Here is a 19093-nt window from a genome sequence, read left to right on the forward strand (position 1 = left end):
AAATAATTGTTAATTCTAATACAATTATTGAGAATTTGTTTAATAAAAGGATCTTTTGATCGGATAAGGGTGGAGAAAAGTTAAGAAAACTATGCAGTTCAAAGATCTTTTATATCTAATGAACTCTGGATTGTATTCAACTCCACATAATCTCTATTGCACTTAGAGAATCGTGATCTTTATAACCTTTAGGGTTGGATCATAATCTCTATATACTTAGGGGTGGATTTTAATCCACATATCCTATGTAACACATATTTTCTTTAAACATGGAAGTAATATAATGAATTAGCTATTATCAGTATAAATCCTTGATCTTGATTACATGTTCCAGCTTCGTTTTACTGTTGTAGTAAATAATGATACCAATAAAAGTTCTTTGATAATGTATCACACTACCTTAATTGAGTGGGAGAATTTTAAAATTCTTTACCCATCTTCGTTTGGTTGACACTTGTGATAGGAACTTAAGAACACTACTGATAGCAAATCTAACCATTCACGTGGATAGAAATAACTTATCAGAATTGTGAGAATAAGATAAAAGAATTCTATCATAGTCTATTCGAATGACTTGAGCCAAGATTTCTAGTTCTCATGGTATCTTAATTTGATTACTTAATCTCTAGCAAGTATTTTTCACTTCAAATACTAGTCTGCTATGTTGATGATTTAGTCTTAAAAGAAACTTATAGTTTCAAACTAATACAATAAGTCACAACTAGATATCCCACCAAACAATAAGAGGTTAAAAGTATTATTTAACCAGACATCTGCTATTGAGTGGGAGCTATCTGAGATGTAATCAAATAAGGAACGTTAGAAGATACTCAAGAAAGATTTATGAAAGTGATCTATATGTTAGATATTAAGGAACTGTATATCAGTTATCCTTATGTCTACCCCAACTCATTTAAGATTTTGAGATGGTAGTTACTCTGGGGATGGAGGAGTTTTTCTATAATAATTCAAGCTCTACCAGAGAAGATTTATAACTTTGTAAATTCGAAATTACCAGAAAGTTATTTTACTGAAGAGAATTCTACACTGTATTATCTCAATTCCATATTTAAAATATGAGAGATATGTCTTCTGTTTATTCAGATGTACTTTAAAAACAGTAAGGATTTTAGTATCCCTTGATGAGTAAAGCATATAGTAAAGGAAGTTTCATAATGTATTTATGAACTTGTTTCCAGAAGTTTGGGTGGATTCAAATATACTACACTTGATCTGAAGATCAAGACAACAGATTGACTAAAATGCACAGTTTGTTTTATGTTAGTGCAAGTGGGAGTTTGTTGGGTTTTGTGCCCTAAATAAAACCCATTACAATCTTATTAGTTATCAATATAAGAAATTTGAAGCGATTTATGTTTGCGTGAATTTTACATGCTTATGTTTTAATATATTTATTATGTTTATACACAAAATCTGTTAAGTCCAGATCATATGTTTATTCACAATTACAGTATTGTCAACACAGTGGAATGTGATTGTGATTATATGATTCAAAAGACTAAGTCCCTGTTTTATCAGTGTTTTAGATTTACACTAATGTGATAATCAGCGATGATGTGTACTTACACTTGAAGTAAGTGTTATGTTCTTTCCAGGATATTGGTAAAGTATACTAGTTTCGAATGTATGGAGTATGCATTGGACTGGACCGATATTGAACTTAGTTAAGATATTATAAACTTACTGTTGTATCTTTCCAAGTCAATATTAGTAGTTGATCTTAAGATTAAAAGAATCTAAATCACGATATGCTTAGGCTTAACTCAGGAGTGCTATTCGTGTTCTTTGATTTATTAGTTAAGCCTACTTTTGGGTCAGGGTGATACGTATATTTTGGGAACATGATAGCATGATTGAGTGGGAGTGTTGAACATAAATATGGAATCTATAGCTTCTACTGGTGTATAGAAGTCAAGTGATGATTCCCTTCGAGCTTAGCTAAATAGAAGTAAATGGATGAGCTCTTGTTTCAAGTGACTAATTCATAGATCACTGAAACATCATTTACAGGTAGCTAAGTGTTTTAAGGGGCAAAATACGTTGAGGGGTGAAAACGGTAAAATTATCCCATCTCGATGTAAATCATCTATATAGAGGATCTTTGATCACAATAAGATTATAACAATGGTTAAATGAGATAGCACATCTATATCGTGGAACATATAATATGCTCTATATAAGTCTGAGAGTGCAATTCTAAGTTCTAAGAGTGGATTCAACGAGGAATTAATAAGTAGGGATTTACTTAGTAAATTCGGTTCACTTATTGGAAGCTCAGCATATAGATCCATGGTCCCCATTCTAGTTGAGACTATACAGCTTGTAAGCCTCAATAATTGATTTGTAATTAATCAATTATAATTCTAAAGTTAGACTATGTCTAATTTATGAATTTTCACTAAGCAGGGGTGAAATTGTAAAGAAAAGAGATTCTAGGTTTATTTATTAATTAAGAGACTCTATATGTCTAATAATAATTATATTAAATGACAATATTATTTAATAATCTATTTTAGCTATAAAATAATTAGTTTTGGCATTTAAATGGTTAGAATTGGAAAATTGGCGTTTTTGAGAAAATAGAAATAAAAATTGTGAAATACTTCAAAATCAAAGTGAGGCCCAATAACACCTGTGGTCGCCCACTTAGTGAGCTTTTTCCAATTAATATTTTCATTATTTTAATGCCAAATAATTGCTAACCTAAACCTAGTAGTTGCCTATAAATAGAAAGTGATGGCTCAGTTCAAAATAAGCTTTTTCATCAGAAAAATCAAAGATTGCCTTTTCAGAAAAACTGAGCCCTCCACTTCTCTCTCTATAGTCGACCCTACCTCTCTCTCTCTTTTCCTCTTCACAATTTCGAAACCTTAGTGATAGAGTAGTGCCCACACACAACAAGTGGTACCTCAATCATAGATTGGAAGACTGTGAAGGATCACACACAAAGAGAAGGACATTCGGGCTCAGATCTTGATAATACTCTGCGACAGAAAGGATACAAGGGTTAGAGATCTGAGTGGAAGGAGACATTATTCTGCTGCCATCAATGTAAGGTTTTCTTAACTTTATATGTGTTTAATTATCGTTTTAGAAAGTTCATATTTAGGGTGTTAAACAACATACTTGTGAGTTGATCTAAGATCCTGGTAAAATAAATTCCAACAATATAATGTATGAATTTTATTTAAGTCCAGAACATATGAATTTGTTAATGATTATAGTGTTGTCAGCACAGTGGAATATAATCTTAATTATATGTTCGAAAGTTTATTCCCTGATTTTTCAGTTCACTGGATTTAGACTGACATGATAATCAGCGATAGGTATTCTTACACCTTGGATAAGTGTTATGTCCTTTCCAGGGCATTGGCAAAGTTTACCAGTATCGGATGTATGGAGTATACATCGGAAGGGACCGATATTGAACTTTGATTAGATATATTAAAATTTACCGTAATATCTATTCAATTCAATATCACCTGTTGATCCTAGATCAAATGATCTTAATCCTGATATGATTAGGTTCGATCTCAAGAGTATTATATATGTTCTTTGATTTGTTAGTTAAGCCTACTTTTGGGTCAGGGTGATACGTACATTTTGGGAACATGATAGTATAATTGAGTGGGAGCGCTAACATAAATATAGAGTCTATAACTTCTATAGGAATTTAGAAGTGAAACGATGATATCCTTCGAGCTTGGCTAAATAAAGATAAATGGTGGAGATCTCATTTCACTTTGCTGAAATATCATTTATACGGTGCTAAGTGTTTTAAGGATAAAATACATTGAAGGTGTAACGGTAATTTAGTTCCTATTCAATGTAGATAATCTATTAGAGGGTCATTGATCAAATTAGGATTATAACAATGGATAATTAATAGCAAATCTATATCGTGGAACATATAGAGCGTTCTATATGACTGAGAGTGCAATTCCAAGTTCTAAGTGTGGATTCAATAAGGAATTAATAAGTTAGGGGATTTACTTGGTAAATTCGGTTCGACTTATTGGAAGCTCGGTTAATATAGGCCCATGGTCCCCATACTAGTTGAGACCATACTGCTTGTAAGACTCAGTTAATTGATTTTGATTAATCAATTATAATTGTAAAGTTAGACTATGTCTACTTTATGAATTTTCACTAAGCAAGGGCGAAATGGTAAAGATAAGAGATTCTAGGTTTATTTATTAATTAAGAGACTTTATATGTCTAAATTAATAAATATATTAAATGACAATATTATTTAATAATTAATTTTTAGTTATTAAATAATTACAATTGGCATTTAAATGGTTAAATTGGAAAATTGGCATTTTTGAGAAAATGGGATTGAAAAATGACAAAATAGGAAAGTTGCAAAGTGAGGCCCATATCCCTTATATGGCCGTCCACTATGCAAGCCTTTTACGATTTGTTTTTCCATTATTTTAATGCCATACAATTCTAACCTAAACCTAGATGGCATTCTATAAATAGAAAGTGTTGGCTTCAGGAAACTATGACTTGCATATTGTTTCTTTCAGAGAAAAGCCATAGTTGCCCCTCTCTTCTCTTTTCTTCTCTTCAATTTCAAAATACCTTGAGTGATAGAGTAGTGCCCACACGCATCAAGTGGTATCTCAATCATAGTGTGTAAGACTGTGAAGAATCCAAACAACAAGAAGGAGAATCAACATCAAAGGAAGGAGAGAAAGAGATCTAGATTCAGATCTTGATAATGCTCTGCTACAGAAAGGAATCAAGGGCTAGAGATCTGAAGGGAAGGAGTCATTATATTCCGCTGCACCCAATGTAAGGTTTACTAAACTTTATATGTGTTTATTTCATTGTTTTAGAATTCATATTAGGTTGTTAATAAAACATACATGGTAGTAAATCTAGATCCTGGTAAAATATTTCCAACAGTAACATGATAAGGTCCATCCAAATCTGTGTGCCTGTGTGAGCCTATATGTTTATTTTATTATAGATGCATATAGGTTGTTGCTAAATAAAATGTCACACCCTGATAGATTTTATTTAGGTCCATTTAGTTTTTGGACCTATTCAATTAATAACAGTTATTTATTTTAAGGTTAAATTCCTCTCTTTTGGGCCTTGTGTGAGAGATGGGGGCCAATAGAAGTGGGTACTACATACTGAACCCAACTCCCCCTCACATGAATTACCCCAATTGTGAAGGCCCATTTGCTTGATTTGAATAGCTGTATTAGGTTAATTAAATTAGTTTAACCTAATAAAATTGATTAGCAACATAATTAACTTTTAAAATATATGAAATTTATTTTCATTTTAATATTTTAAAGTTAATTTTAAGAAAAACACTCTTAGTTTAAGATATTATTTCTAGATAAACTATTTATATTTTTCTTATATTTAATTAAATAAAGAATTTTAACTAACTAGATTCTTTCTGAAGCTTATTTTAATTATTTCATTAAATATTCCTATTTAAGTTATAAATTAGTTATTTCTAATTAATTTTTTCTCATCAACTTAAATTTGAATATCTTTTGAATTTAAAATTAAGTTGAGGAATTCTAGGAGTTGGTTATTAAAGATTCTATTTTAAGTTGTTAAACTTAAAATGGAATATTCTCAAATTAGGTGGTTACAACTTAATTTTGATATTTAATTAAATTTTATTTGGAAATTTTTAAGTTGGTTATTTTAGATTCTTTCTATAACAACTTAAATTAGATATTTTTCAAATTTTGAAAAAATACTTAGTTAAATTGAGATATTTTCTAGATAGTTATTTCTATACTAGTTAGTATTTCTAATATTAAAATAGGAAAATATCATTGATTGTGAAATTAATTGTTTAATAATTAATTTTAGTACAATTCAAGTTAAGAATATTTTTCCTAGTATTAAACTAGAATTAATAATTAAGCCTTCTCTATACATAATTATTTATTTCTTGAATTTCATACATTTAATTAAATTGAAAAATTAAATATCTAAGTTTATTTTCATCATGATACTTAAATATTGTTATTTTCATGACATTTAATTAAATAGAAAATTATTTTAAGTTGGAAATTTTTATAACAACTTAAATTTGAATAATTTTCAAAATATATTTTATTAATCAATTTTCGAAATTGCATTTGATTATGCAAGATGATTTTGAATTCATCTTGAAAAATAGATTAAAGTTGTAAAATAATTATTTATTTTAATTAATTTTTGAACCAACTTAAATCAATGATTTTTTCATTTAATGATTAATTTAAAATAAATGAACTAAAATATATTATTATTAGAAATTGAATTAATTAGTCAAAGAAAAATCTAAGATAGATAATATTTTTGCTTGAAGTATTTTTTCTAGTAAAGATTATTTTTTTTTTAAGTATTTCGAAAATTGTATAATTTTATATACTTTAATTTTTCGAAATACAATATATATTCTTATAGAAAATTTAAATTTGAGTTGCAAATTAATTTAAATTAATACAACTTAAATTAAATAATTTTCTTAATATTTGTTGGAAAAATTAATACTAAGATGGAAATAATTCATTTTATTTTCATAACTATCTAAGTATAATTTTATAAATATTAAATTAAATTTTATTTAGAATTTTATTCTAATTTGAAATTTAATTAAATAAATATATATTTAAAATAAACAAATAATAGAAGAAAATACATTTTAAATAATGAGCTTTATTATTATTAAGATATTCGATCTCCATTGTTGGTTTTACATAGCTATTATTTTAGTGAGTAATCCTCCCTAATGGAGGAACGTTCATTAGCAAGTTAGCGCCGTAGAATCTCGAAAGATAAGTATATTTGTAAGTTTTTTATATTAGTATTGATCACCCTAATGGTGGCGACTGTATAAGACTTACAAACGTATAAAACAATGGTCGAAGCTCATGAAATAGGAATGACCTTGACTCTCGCCTAAACGGGACAACGTCGAATTTTTTTTTCGATCGAATAAAAGATTGCTAGAATGGTTATTATTTTAGATGAGCTGACAACTCTATTCAATGGATGGTAGCTTTGACTCTCGCCTAAACGGGACACTGATATCAGTTTGCTGAAAACCTTGGAAATTGTTTAGGATTGTATGTTTTAGTATTTTCTCTGGTCATTCGTACTTGCTATGTGCTAATAATTTCTGAATAAGATTTTGTGTTAAACCATAATTGATTTCTATTTATTATTTTGTAGTATCCTGTATAGCCATGTCAAATCCCAAGTTATCACTGTTGACTGAAAATAAGCTAAGTGGATCTAACTTCCCTAAATGGAAAAAGAACATTAATATTGCTCTCATAGGTGAAAGTGCCCTGTTTGTGTTAACTGAGCCGTCTCCTGAACAGCCGGGTGACAATGCAACTAAAGCTGTTAAAGAGAAGTTCGAGCGTTGGCAGAATGCTAACAACAAAGCTCGATACTTCATGCTTTCCAGCATCGTTGACACCTTGAAAACAAGGTTTGCAAACACTGTCACGGCTGCAGAAATAATGACGCAGTTAACTGAGCTATTCAGAATGGCATCTATCCAGTCTCGCTTTGACGCGACTAAGAAATTCATCAATGCACGGATGGAATCCCATCAGAATGTGCGTGATCACCTTCTCCAAATGGCAAGTTATTTCCAGGAAGCCCAGAATCATGGTGCTGAAATGGATCAGACAACTCAAGTCAGTCTCATCTTGAATAGTCTGACTCCAGCTTTTTTGCCCTATACATCAAATTATGTAATGAATAAGAAGGAACAAGACTTTCACACATTAGTCAATGACCTTCAGACATATGAAAATTTGATTGGAGGACACAAGAAGAAAGGGAGTAAACCTCAGAATTCTGGAAATGGTAATGGGACGATTAAACCTGAGGCACACGTTGCCTCTACTTCCAGACCCAAGACAAAGAAGAAGTGGAAAAACACCAAGAAGCGAGCTCAAGCTGTGAAAACAGTTAAGAACAAAAAGGCTGCTGCTCCTGGTGATACACTAAAAGGAAAGTGTTTCTACTGCAATGAGAAAGGCCATTAGAAACCCTAATGTCCTTAACTTCTTGCAAAGAAACAAGGTATTTCTTTCTATAAATTGATGAGTTTTAGTGAATTATTATCCATTTGGATTATTAATTCTGGACTACTAACCTTGTTTATTTGTTTTTCTTCTTACAGCCCAAGCTGCTTGAACTCAGGTGCTATCTTAGCGAGTTGAATCGGAAAGCTGGACAAAGGGGTGGAGTTCGTCCAAGATAAAGATGAAGCTCGTTTATTTATTTTGAATTAATTGTTTCAGTTTCAGAACAATTTGGATTTCAATTATTTGTTTGGAATTTTTATTCCCTATTCTTTTCTCATTATGTTGCAAATAATTTTTTTTATGGTTTTATAATTAAGTTTTTTATTTTACAAATAAATTGCAATCTATGAGTTGAGCTTCATTACTTTATCTTATATAACAATTACCAATTATTATATTTATATGTTTGTATGTGTATGTGTTTTTATTATTGATACAAATTCTATAGTTCCTTAAACTCTTTATAGAGTTATTACTACATAAACACTAGAAATTATTTCTATGTTTATAAATAATTGTTAATTCTAAAGACAATTATTAAGAATTTGTTTAATAAAAAGATCTTTTGATCTGATAGGGGTGGAGAAAAAGTTAAGAATAATATGCAGTTCAACGATCTTTTATATCTATTGAACTCTGGATTATATTCGAAACTCCACATAATCTATAGAACACTTAAAGAATCATGATATCTATAACCTTTAGGGATGGATCATAATCTCTATATACTTAGGGGTGGACTATATTCCACAGTACTCTTTGTGACACATAATTTTAAACATGGAAGTAATATAATGAATTACCTATTATCAGAATAAATCCTTGATCTTGATTATATGTTCCAGTTTAGATTTACTGTTGTAATAGATAATGATACCAATAAAGTTCTTTGATAATGTATCACACTACCTTAATTGAGTGAGAGAATTTTAAAATTCTTTACCCATCTTCATTTGGTTGACACTTGTGATAGTAACTTAAGAACACTATTGAGAAAACAAATCTAACATGTGGATAGAAATAACTTATCAGAATTATGAGAATAAGATATAAGAATTCTTGCATAGTCCATTCGAATGTCTTGAGTCAAGACTTCTAATCCTCATAACATTTTATGGTATCTTAATTTGATTGCTTAATCTCTAGCAAGTATTTTACACTTCAAATACTAGATTGCTATGTTGTTGACATAGTCTTAAAGAAACTTACAATTTTCGACTAAGACAATAAGTCACAACGAGATATCCCTCAAAACAATAGTAAGAGGTTAAAAGTATTATTTAGCCAGACAACTACTATTGAGTGGGAGCCATCTGAGATGTAATCAAATAAGGAACATTAGGAGATACTCAAGAAAGATTTATGAAAGTGACCTATATGTTAGATATTAAGGAACTGTATATTAGTTATCCTTATATCTACACCAACTCATTAAGAATTTGAGATGGTGGTTACTCTGGGGGTGGAGGAGTTGTTCTAGAAGAGTGTAAAAACCTTTCCATAATAATTCAAGCTCCACCAAAGAAAATATATATAACTTTGTAAATTCGAAATTACCAAAAAGTTATTCTACTGAAGAAAATTCAACACTGTATTATCTCAGTTCCAAATTTTAAAGTATGAGAGATATGTCTTCTGTTCTTTCATATGTACTTAATAAGCAGTAAGGATTTAAGTATTCCTTGATGAGTAAAGCATATAGTAAAGGATGTTTCATAATGTTTTATGAACCTGGTTCCAGATATTTGGGTGGAGTCAAATATACTATAGTTGATCTGAAGATCAAGACAACCGATTGATTGGAATACACAACTTGTTTTATGTTAGTGCAAGTGGGAGTTTGTTGGGTTTTGTGCCCAAATTAAAACCCATTGCAATCTGATTAGTTATTAATTTAAGAGATTTGAAGTGATTTATGTTAACATGTATTTTTCATGCTTATGGTTTAATATATATTTAATATATGCACAAAATCAGTTAAGTCCAGAACATATATTTATTCACAATTACAGTATTGTCAACACAGTAGAATGTGATTGTGATTATATGATTCAAAAGACTAAGTCCCTGTTTCATCAGTGTTTTGGATTTACACTGATGTGATAATTAGCGATGAAGTATACTTACACTTGGAGTAAGTGTTTATGTTCTTTCCAGGACATTGGTAAAGTATACTAGTTTCGAATGTATGGAGTATACATTGGACTCGACCGATATTGAACTTAGTCAAGATATTATAAACTTACTGTTGTATCTTTCCAAGTCAATATCACTAATTGATCTTAGATTAAAAGAATCTAAATCCTGATATGCTTAGGTTCAATCTCAGGAGTGCTATTAATGTTCTTTGATTTATTAGTTAAGCCTACTTTTGGGTCAGGGTGATACGCATATTTTGGGAACATGATAGTATGACTGAGTGGGAGCGCTGAACATAAATATGGAATCTATAGCTTCTACTTGTGTATAGAAGTCAAGTGATGATTCCCTTCAAGCTTAGCTAAATAGAAGTAAATGAATGAGCTCTTGTTTCAGTGACTATATCTTAGATCACTAAAACATCATTTACAGGTAGCTAAGTGTTTTAAGGGGCCAAATACATTGAGGAGTGAAACGGTAAATTTATCCCTTCTCGGTGTAAATCATCTATATAGAGGATCTTTGATCAAATTAAGATTATAACGATGGTTAAATGAGATAGCGTATCTATATCGTGGAACATATAGAACGCTCTATATAAGTCTGAGAGTGCAATTCTAAGTTCTAAGAGTGGATTCAACAAGGAATTAATAAGTTAGGGAATTTACTTGGTAAATTCGGTTTGGCTTATTGGAAGCTCAGTAATATAGATCCATGGTCCCCATTCTAGTTGCGACCATACTACTTGTAAGACTCAATAATTGATTTATGTTTAATCAATTATAATTCCAAAGTTAGACTATGTCTATTTTGTGAATTTTTACTAAGCAGGGGTGAAATTGTAAAGAAAAGAGATTCTAGGTTTATTTATTAATTAAGACACTCTATATGTCTAATTAATAATTATGTTAAATGACAATATTATTTAATAATCTATTTTAGTTATTAAATAATTCGTTTTGGTATTTAAATTGTTAGAATTGGAAAATTGGGGTTTTTGAGAAAATAGAAATAAAAATTGTGAAAACTGCAAAATCCAAGTGAGGCCCATTAACAGCATGGACGACCACTTGAATAGCTTTTTCCTATTATTATTTTCATTATTTTAATGCAATTAATTACTAACCTAAACCTGGTAGTTGCCTATAAATAGAAAGTGATGGCTCACACCAAAATAAGAAGTTATTCAGTAATTCAGGAAATTGCCTTTTTCAGAAAACTAAGCCATCTCCTTCTCTCTATAGCCGACCCTCCTCTTTCTCTTTTCCTCTCTTTACAATTTTGAATTACCCTAGTGAAAGAGTAGTGCCCACACACAGCAAGTGGTACCTCAATCATAGTTTGGAAGATCGTGAATAATCCAAATCAAAGAGAAGGACATTCGGACTCAGATCTTGATAATACTCTGCGATAGAAAGGATACAAGGGTTAGAGATCTGAGTGGAAGGAGACATATTATTCCGCTGCAACCTATGTAAGGTTTCCTTAACTTTGTATGTGTTTATCATCGTTTTAGAAAGTTCATATTTAGGATGTTAAATAACATACTTGTGAGTAGATCTAAGATCCTGGTAAAATAAATTCCAACACTTGCCACCTATAAATGATATTTTAGTGAAATAATATAATCACTAAAATGAGATCTCAATCATTTATCTCTATTTAGCAAGCTCGAAGGAAATCATCGTTTCACTTCTAAATACCTATAGAAGCTATAGATTCCATATCTATGATTAGCGCTCCCACTCAATTGTACTATCATGTTCGAAAATGTATGTATCACCCTGACCCAAAAGTAGGCTTAACTAACAAATCAAAGAACATGAATAATACTCTTGAGATCAAACCTAATCATGTCATGATTAAGATCATTTGATCTAGGATCAACTAGGTGATATTGAATTGAATAGATATTACGGTAAATTTAACATATCTAGTCAAAGTTCAATATCGGTCCCATTCAATGTATACTCCACACATCCGATACTGGTAAACTTTGCCAATGCCCTGGAAAGGACATAACACTTATCCAAGGTGTAAGAATACCTATCGCTGATTATCATGCCAGTCTAAATCCAGTGATCTGACAAATCAGGGAATTAAAACTTTCGAACATATAAACATGATTATATTCCACTGTGCTGACGACACTATAATCATTAACAAATAAATATGTTCTGGACTTAATAGAATTTATACATTAAATATAATCATGAAATAAATCATGTGAACCATGCAACATAAAATGTTATTTCTGATCTTTATTAATTAGAAAATCTGATTATATTGAAATGGATTTTATTTAGGGCATAAATCCCAACAAATGACTCGGTGGCCATCTCTTGATTCTCATTCGGAAGCTAGTTTTGCTATATTTCAAAAGGAATGTCGAGTCTTGGAGGATGTGGTGGTAGTTGTTGGTTCAACTAAGGTCTCTAGAGTGTCGGAAGGTGAGTTTCGAGCTATCTTTCTTGCCTTGCAAGTGGATTTGAACAAAAGGATTAAAAATTTGGTGATTGAGACTGATTTGGAAATGGAGGCAAGGTCATTCAGTATTGGTTCCCACCCATTTGGTTGGTGCACCCATCCTGTATTTCTAGTTTTCTTAATTTATTTAAGGATTTTGAGTTTGTTTCTGTTGTATGTATTTCTCATTCCGTGAGCTAGTTTGTTGTTCGTCTTGCTGGTTGGGCTAGATCATCTAAGACTGTTGGTTGTTTAAGGAAAGTGGCCCCCTTTGTGGTCACTAATTTGATTTAGTTTTGTTTTTTATCCAATTGTTTACTTAAAAAAAAAAACTCTTTTGTGAATACAATCTTTATTATAATTATAGTTTTATATTGTGTATCAAATCAAAAGATATAATTTTTTGACGCAGAAATCTGGTCAACAACATCTCGTTAGATTGGCGAGATAAGTAATGAGTTTAAGTAAGTATAAAAGAGGCACAAGAACTTTATAGTAGTTCAATCAAGTGACGGTTATGGAGCTACATCTACTTTAAGTTTTTATTGCTCACGAGAATTATCTAAGGAGAGATCTCAGATTTTTAGAGAGAAAAATTAGAGGGAGATGCTCTGACCTTATGGAGACTTAGCAGAATGTGAAAAGTAAGCTAGTGAAACTTTTCTTTTATAGGCAAGGAGTTCTTTTAAAATATTAATAAATTTTATAAAAAAAATATGAAATATTCATTATGGGATGATCTTAACCATTGATTGACATCTAGTTGTTGAGATGACTCTTGTTTACCAAGATTTTTAAAAACTACATATTTGAGAACTAAAAAAATAATAAATTGCAGAAAATAAAGAGATAGAGATTTTTATGTGGTTTAGGTGTTAATAGTTTAGTAGCCTTTAATAGCGTATTTGATGTGTTTACAGTATTTAGCTGTAAACCCTAACTTTGTGCTCTTGTTTTTTTTTTTTTAAAAAGAAGACTTAGAGCAATATTGGCAGAGCTTCGACTATTAAGGTTGTGATCCCCACTTCGTATGGAAATAGAAGGGTATTTGTAGGCAAGGGGTAGGTATGGACATGCCCATGACCCACCTAGGGTTTTTGCTCAGAGCCCACTAATAGAGTAAATTACATGCGAAATGAGAGCTAACCATTGGGTCCCTTAGAAATAATTGTGCCCATTCGTGCTGCAACTGGACAATTGGGGGACCATCTGTATGTTGTGGACACGTATCAGCCAAAACTTTAACCTTTAAAAATGAAGGTGCTCAAAGGTTTCACCTTTAAAAGTAGAGGTATGATATACCCATTTGGGAAAAAGGTGGATGAGGTGTGCGCACTATTATTGTAATACCTTAGAATTAAGAAATGGATTAGCAAAACCCTAATTAGATAATTAAGAATAATTAAGGAATTATATTATTATATAGTTCAATATATGTGAATTAATGTGATTAATTATATGTGAAGACCCCGTTGGTGAGCCAGGGGCATTTTAGTAATTATGACCCGAGAAGGGTAAATTGATGAATTAATTTAATTACATGCTTAATGGAACTAGATTATTATATAGTATGCATGTGTTGTCTTTTCAGGTGTGTTCTGACAGGTTGGCGCGGTATAGTCACAACCGGGTATTTCGGGCCGAACCGGGTTCGGGCCCGAAATGCAAATTGGATTTATTTATTGGTGATAATCTAAAATTTTATTTGAGGTTTGATCTGCATGAATTGACATAAATACCCTTGTGAGTGTGGTTATGTATGCATTGGCCCTAGGGGCATTTTGGTCTTTTGACCCATATTTTACATTTAACCAAAAGAAGTTAATTTTTTGAAAAGGAGATAGAAAATTCTGGTGTGTTCCCCTCCAACCCGGTCCCTCTCTCTCTCTAACCCTATTCTTTTGTCAATTGTTTATTTTGGAGAGAATTGCTTGATTTTGGAGCTTTGAATTGGAAGGATTTTAAGCTTGGAATTGAGGTAGTTTCTAGCTGAGTTTATTTGAAATTTAATGTTGAACTTCTTGCTGGTTTTTATTTGTTGAAAGCATGTTTTGTGTTGTTGTGTTTGTGAAGTTGCATGTTCATGGTTTTGGGTTTTAATCCTGGTAAATTGATTATGGAATTGCATGAATTGGTGGGGATTTATGTTGTTGAGCTTGGAGTAAAAGTAAATAGTATTTTCTAGCTTGAGACCTTGTGTTCTTAGGGTGTTTGCTGCTGGAAAGTTGTTTGAATTGAGTAAGTTGAAGCTCAAGTTCAAGAGCTTGAAGTTTGCTTAGTTGAAGCTTGATTTTTGGGTTATTTGTGCAATCTGATTTTGGTAGTTTAATATTGGAATTTAATGCTTGAGTTGTATATTTTAACCCTATAATGTTTTCTAGCAACTTTATTTGGTAATTTGAAAGTTTGATCAAGTTTGGGAGTGATTTGGTGTTGAATTGTTGCTAAAAATCGTGTTTGAAGGTGGCTGATTTCTGGGTTTTCAACCCAAGTGCTGCGACATGGTCTGAGCATGCGACGGCCCGCCCCTGTTGGTGGAACCTGGGATTTCGCCCCAGGTGTCGCGACATGGCTTGGGCATGTCGCGGCCCGCCCTCGAGTTTTTGGGCAGTTTTGAGTTCAAACTTTGAAAATGCATATCTTTTGATTCCGAACTCCGATTTGGGAGTTCTATGTACCGTTGGAAAGCTCGTTTCGAACTCTATGTGATAATCTGAGTTTTAAATGCCATGAATATATTTTATGAGTTTGAAATCAGGGGTTAACCCTATTTGTGAAAATCTCGAATTGTGTGACTAGGATTACCGGCACCTGATCAGGAGCACTTAGGAATTTGGAATCTCTTCTATTGTGGGACAATAGGTAAGACAGTAGTTAGCACGTAGAGTATGTGCAGTGGCACTTATATTGAAAATGATATGTACGAATATATAGTAACTGGGATTAGGGTTATTACCCTAATATGAGCGGTTTAATAGCCTAGGGTTATTACCCTAGTGATTTATGTGTGTAAATGCCATGCCATGTTAAGTGTAATGAGATTTAAGGATTATGCGCTCAAGGCATAATTGGGTGGACTCGGTAACCATAACCGAGATGAACCATTCTAAGGCCTTATTGTATATAGACGTGTGAGAGCAACACGTAGGTCTACACCACGTAAACATAAATAGACGTGTGAGAGCAACACGTAGGTTTACGTCACGTAAACATAAATAGGCATGTGAGCCCAACATGCAGGTCTGTGTCACACAGTCAGATTTGAATGGCATTACTGTTTATATTATATGATGAGCATATTATCGATATATTTTATACTGTCTTGCTGGACTTGGCTCACGGGTGCTCTACTGTGCAGGAAAGGGTAAGACTATTGTTGATCATCCATGAGTGCAGGAGTTGGGCGAAGAATGTACATGTCCGGGCCATATCAGACTAAGCGGGTTGAGGGTCTACTAGTGTTGTGCTTTTGAGACTCTGTTTTGCTGCTTAGGCAGGCTGAAAGAAAAGGACTTGTAATATTATTTTGTAAATGTTTTTGGGATCCCAACTGCTGTAACTTTTAGTTTATAAAGTTTAAAGTATTACAAGTTCATTTTCATTCCTATTGTTATAAAAGTTTAAATTCTGCGCTAATTCTATTAGTAATCCCGTTTAGGGGATTAGGGTTTTATAAGTATCTTGGGTGGCGTGCCTAATTATTTAGAGCGTTACAATTAAGCTTGAACACATGGGACAAGATCTAATCCTGTGTTAAAAAAAGCATAACCGTCACTACGCGATCTAAGTTTCGCCAAAGGTAGACGTCCGCGACACTCCTAGGCGGTCCACATCCGCAATAGGCTTTTCGAGTACCCATCTGGGTATTAGCTGGTTAGGCTTCCATATTTAGACCACTCCAGGTCGGGGAGAGACAATATGTCTTCTGCGTCCGTGAACCTAGGATAAGGTAGAGTGGACTTCCGCTTATCTATTAGTCTTAACTTGATGTAGGTAACATGAGGTTTCTCCGTGATAGGATTGTAATGGGAGACTTTAATTACTGAGATTATGAGATTAATCTCTTGTTTTATATGCCACATGTCACGTGCTCAGAAATGCAGATTACAACTCCAAATGATGATCATCAATTTTTGGAGCTTGAATCACGTTCGTTGGATCGTTTTTGGGTTATTTGCGAACAAAGTAACACTTCAACTAGGGGAGAGTTTTTGTATTGCCCTAATCCCTAGGAATGCCACCTGTGTGATTTTGGAACATAGTTTAGTAATAATAGATTGATTATTTAATAAAATATGTGATAATAATTAAAACTTCACTATAATAAAACTATCTCAACGAACAAGATGACATCATTAAAAATTTGTTTTGGGGATCCTTTGTAACAAAAGTTTTACAAAAAGAGTTATATACAACAGTAAGTCAAAACACATATCAGGCACAACCCAAAAGAACTCCTGACAACTTGACCATACACGCTAGATAAGTCGATATGTACATTTGTCGGAGAAGGCTATCGTCTCACGGTTGCCGTAGTTTTCCTTGCCCTTACCTGTACCACAAAGCGCTCGTGAGTCACAAAGAGTAGTAAAAAAAATAATGGAAGTATATAACAATTAAATATATAAATCAGGATAATAACATAATTACACATTAATATTCAAGTAGTGGTTTTATAAGATAAGCCATATTTTTTTTTTTTGAAAAAAGAAGATCTTTATTCAAAACAAGCAAAGCAACCAAGCTATAGCCAAAGATGCAGTTGTTGAAAGACTACAACAGCCCCAAAACACCACTACCACCCTTTAATTACATTCATTTTTCAAACAATCTTTAAAGGGCCCTTTATTCAAAATCCTTAGCCTAACTATACCTCTCACAACCAAAATTATGTTTCTAGGAGTAGAACATGTCATCTCAAAGATACATCTATTTCTATTCTTCCAAATTTCGTAAAACGCTGATGCCATAACAACATTTACAATTCTATTTTGGAGATCATCATACCAGCCACAACACCTGCTATATATCTCAGCCAAAGAACCAGGCCAACAAAAGGACCCCAGCCACTTGTTAATTTCAGCTCCCACCTGCTTTGTGAAGGTACAGTTTCAAAACAAATGATCATGAGTTTCAATCTCTTGATCACACACCGGGCATAGCTCCACCTGAATATTTATGATCCTGCTCAAGAAGTCTCTGGTGAGGAGATGTTCATTAACAACCTGCCAAAAATAAATCTTGTGTTTCGGCACAATCAAATTGTCCCAAACAGCACCTGCATAATCCACTTTCAGCTCATCCACAAGCAAGTTATTGTTGGGTTTTATGCCCTAAATAAAACTCCATTTCAATGTAATCCATTTTATTCAATATCAATAAAGAAACATAAGTATTTTTCATTCATTTGTATGTTTTGGTTCACCTTATCAATTATTTGTTTATTTGATTTATAAATTCATCCAAACCATTTTCACATATTGATCCTATTTATTGTGTTGTCAATACAGTGGAAAGTAAACATGACTATGTGATTAAAGATTCCTAGATTTATCAGAACACTGGGGTTTTACTGATATGACAATCTACAACAGAGTTTACTTGCATTTGGAGAAATGCTATGTTCTTTCCAGAGCATTGGTTAAAGTAAAGCTTGGGTTGGATGCATGGAGTATGCATCTGAAGGGACCGATATTGAACTTTGACATAGATTTATTAAACTTACCGTAATATCTATTCAATTCAATATAACCTAGTTGATCCTAGATCAAATGATCTTAATCCTAATCTGATTAGGTTGAATCTCAAGAGTGTTATTCGTGTTCTTTGATTTGTTAGTTAAGCCTACTTTTGGGTCAGGGTGATACGTACATTTTCGGAACACGGTAGTACAATTAAGTGGGAGCGCTAACATATATATGGAATCTATAGCTTCTATCTGGCAAATAGAAAGTAAAAGATGATTTCCTTCGAGCTTAACCAAACGAAACTAAATGGTGGAGTACTCATTTCACTTAGCTAAAATATCATTTATACGCGGTTAAGTATTTTAAGGATAAAATACATTGTAGGGTGCTACGGTAATTTCATCCCTTTACAGTGTAGATCATCTATATAGAGGATCATTGATTAAATTAGGATTATAACAATGGATAATTAATGACGTGTCTATATGGTGGAACATATAGAGCGTTCTATATAACTGAGAGTGCAATTCTAAGTTCTATGTGTGGATTCAACGAAGAATTAATAAGTCAGTGAATTTAAGATGTAAATTCTTGATCTGCTTATTGGAAGCTCGGATATATATACCCATGGTCCCCACACTAGTTGAGACAATACTACTTGTAAGACTCATTTAATTGGTTTTGATTAATCAATTATAATTCTCAAAT

This window comes from Cannabis sativa, chromosome 7 (assembly GCF_029168945.1).
Source record: "Cannabis sativa cultivar Pink pepper isolate KNU-18-1 chromosome 7, ASM2916894v1, whole genome shotgun sequence".
NCBI classification, from domain to species: domain Eukaryota; kingdom Viridiplantae; phylum Streptophyta; class Magnoliopsida; order Rosales; family Cannabaceae; genus Cannabis; species Cannabis sativa.